Source organism: Fukomys damarensis, unplaced genomic scaffold, assembly GCF_012274545.1.
Source record: "Fukomys damarensis isolate Sample0158 unplaced genomic scaffold, DMR_v1.0_HiC HiC_scaffold_33, whole genome shotgun sequence".
NCBI lineage: Eukaryota > Metazoa > Chordata > Mammalia > Rodentia > Bathyergidae > Fukomys > Fukomys damarensis.
The window spans coordinates 13,733,654-13,737,362 of NW_022900945.1; the positions used below are offsets into that span (position 1 = coordinate 13,733,654).

General features: G+C 37.6%; 1 pseudogene; it reads left to right on the top strand.

Moving 5' to 3' along the window:
- The first annotated feature begins 3,291 nt into the window (after positions 1-3,291).
- On the top strand, positions 3,292-3,443 carry LOC117284071 (annotated as a pseudogene).
- Positions 3,444-3,709: the final 266 nt, after the last annotated feature.

The window sequence follows — 3,709 nt, forward strand, 5'->3', positions numbered from 1 at the left end:
TGCTTTCGATTTCCTAACTAACCTGACTTCTGCACTTAGAACTTTTCTCTTAGAATTCTTCTCTTGGCTTCTGAAACACAATTTTCTCTCGTTTTTGTTGTTGTTTGTTTGTTTGTTTGTTTTCTTCTTCCTTTCTCCTCATAATTCCAGCCACACCAAGGACCTTAGAACTCTAAATTAACTGAGAGGTCTCTATCTTTTACATGGCAGTGTTACTTTGAGTCTGACTATGCCAGCTATGTCTGCCCTCTTCTTGCGAGCACAGGATATCTGTGGCTACTCTCCAAAAGCAGCGAGCAGAAGAAACTACAAAAGGCTGTCATGGTCCTCACTGTTTTGTAGTCTAGTCATTTTTTACTGTCCTGTCCATACCATGCAGAGAACATTACAAGGCTGTGTGAGGGGTAATCATGTGTCTTGCCATTACTTTAGGAAAAGTTGTACAATTTCCCTATGATTTCAGATCCTTCCAAACCCATTTTTGTTATGCTGTCATCTTCACCTTGCCTGAGGGTGAATCGTCCAAGCCCTTTCATCTAAGGCTCCTTTTTACTGACTGTAATTTCCCTCTACTTCTCTAGGGCAGTGGCTCTTTATTTCCCCTGACTCTTGTTCATTGTCTCATATCATCCCAACGTTGTTCACTGGTTCTCTTGCGTAACAGCAGCTCCTGGAGACGTTATATGCCTGGAACGTGAACTTGGATTGAGAGAAGGAACAGGGAAGTCGAAGACAAAGAATTACTATACTGAAGGCAACAATTAATATACTATTTTGGAAAATGAGGTAATAACATTAGGTATGGAATAATGTCTTTGCACATTAATAACTGCATTTATATTTTAATGTATGAAAACACATTAATAAATTTTTCCACTAGCTCTTCAGTTAGATCTCAGGCTGTACATGAGGCCCTAGCTAGATCCTTTACCATGTTTCATCTTTCTAATAGCTCTGTGCTCAATTTCATCTGTCACAAATATTTTTATATATTTCTCTCTCTGACATCAGTATCACAACGTTATATCATTTGCAGGAGACATTGGAAAACACTTTGGCTATATATTTTAAAACCTGGTCGTAGATGTTCTAGCTTTTTGGAATCATGCTCTGTCTAATCATTAAAGAAAAGTGTCAAAGACACGATGTTTAGCTACTAATCCTCTGCCATTTCCCCCAAACAAATGAATTCTTCTTAGTATGTTGTTAACACTTAAACAGGAGGGTATTATAAAGTTGTGAAAAACCTTTGAAATTTGGCCACACCTACGGAAGTGGTCGTTGTCAGCAGAATTAGAACACCGCAAAACATGGCAGAACATCGGAAGGGATGATTGCGTTGCTTTGGGGCCTGCAGGCCTGCCCACAGGAAGTTAAGTGGCTCATGTATCGAATAGTAAACATCCGATGTTGTAGCATCTCCAACACGGGGACTCTGATTTTTCTCAAAGCCCGTGTTTTCACTCCTTCAGGGCAATCTTGTCTTCTTTCTATAATTGGGTTCTCATGCCGGATTTGTTGTGAAGTATCATTACCCTGTATGATTATGAGTTCCTGCTTAGAATGAAATACTTGGAGGTTTGAAATTTAGTCAGACGTCATGTTAAATGTTTATCTTTGTATTACTCCTGAATGAAAATTTTCTGAGGATGGGTGTTTGAGCTACCTGCAACCAAATTTCTACTTTTCAGTTGCCGGATTGCTTTAGGAAACAGGAGATCGTTTCATATACTAATTCCATAATAACCTTTTACAAATAAAAAAAGTGAAGATGGAAAGGAAATTTTAGGCAGGATCATAGGAAGGCTGATTTGGGGTAACGCTGTGAAGTGTGGTTACCACCTTGTCTCATTGTTTTCTTCTCAGTGTCTCTGACACTAATGTAGTTATAATTTAAGATGATGAATGGTCCAAAAAAGATAATGCAAATCATTTGAAGAACAGTGAAAAACACAGCTTGAACATTTTATGTAAAATTAATTTTATTGCTTTGCTACTGTTAATTATGATTGTTACTATAGTTTGGAGAGAGAAGATGACTTCCAGAAAGGGGAAATTTAGCTACATCCAAAGATAATTAATGGTAGTGAAAATAAATTCTTAAAAATGAACTTTATGATTTGTGTGGGAAACATGCAATACAGAAAGTGAACTGACTGAAGAAAACAAAATGAGTTTAAAAGTTTCAGCATCTGTAGTTTTCTGGGCACAAAAGGGATCAAACATCCAGGCAGCCTGAAAACTGGCACAGATTCTGCGTTCTGCTCCCAGCTTGGGGGAAGCAATGATTTCTTTTTGCCAAGTCAGCTTCGGCATTGCTAAAGAGGCTAGTCTTTCCATGTTTATGGAGATTGTCCAGGTCCAGCTCATATGCTGAAAGGGATGTACTGGCATCTGTACAACTAGGAAAGACATAAAGGGACCAGCAGAAAATGTTGAAATATTGGTGAATCAATTTAGCCTGCTTAGGGGAGGAGAATGATAAAATATGCATAGAAGGACAACAAAATAATGCTGTTACAAAATAGTGATGAAATGATTTCCAGATCTTTCAAAGAAACATTGTTTGACAAAAATACCCATCTGTCTGGGAAGGAAGATTTAGGCAAGTTTCTATGTCCCTTACTGAATCAAATATGAAAGAAGTTGGGCAGAAAGTTGTTCCTTTTTTATTGTTTTCCAGTCAAAATATTATTTATCAAGACTCGATTCAGTCACACAAAAATAATCCCTTGGGTTTTCTACTTCACTCACACAAAATTAGGTGAGTCAGGTATAACTTACAAAGATGCAAATTACAATCACTTAACAAAGACTTTCTAAAAAATGTGGAGTTGCGCTAGAACATGTACTTCATGTGAAGTCTCAAAAAGAAGAAATCCATACCCTCCAACTTATAGTACTGTTCTTTCTGTATCATTTATAATTCTAGTACAGTAAGCCTCCGACTTACAAACATTGGATTTACGAACTTTCACAGATACCAACAGATCTTGCATTAGGAATATTATATATGTGAATAAACCATAGAAGTAGCTTGTGTGTTTCTCCTTATCATTTTAACATAACTGTAAAAGTAAAATAGTTTATTTAGGGTACTTGGTGTGTGTGTGTGTGTGTGTGTGTGTGTGTGTGTGCTTTATGCTTTACACTGTATATTTGTCAAAGGTGTATAAAACTGTCTTTGTCGGTCTTAGGAACAAATTGGACATAAGTAGAATCTCCCAGAATGAAACTCATTTGCACATGCACAGGGACTTCCTGTAGCGATGAAATGTAAAATTAAAATGTATACTTACCTGGAAGGGGAGATACCATGATCACAAAGGTGATTTTCTCAGAGCGAGGCCCTGTGGATGTGCTCACCCCTATGATTTCCCCAAATGTGGGAAACTCCACTGCATAATTGTGGTAGTGGGGGACTGCATTCCATCTTTTCCTTGCTTAAAAAAAATGCAGTTCCATACAGTTTTTGAGTATGGGTTTCTAAGCCAAATGGAGCTAAGGCCAAACTCTACCTTTGCCATTTACCAACTGAAAGAACCTGAGCTGGCCATTGAATGATACAGTGCTCAAGTTTTCCATTTGTGTAACGGGACTATTACATACTTTACAGTTCTAAGGGGACAAAAGTAGAGTATATGTTAAAGAAGATAACAAAGGAAGTGCCATGTAGTAAGCACACTGAAACGTTATTTTATCCACCTGA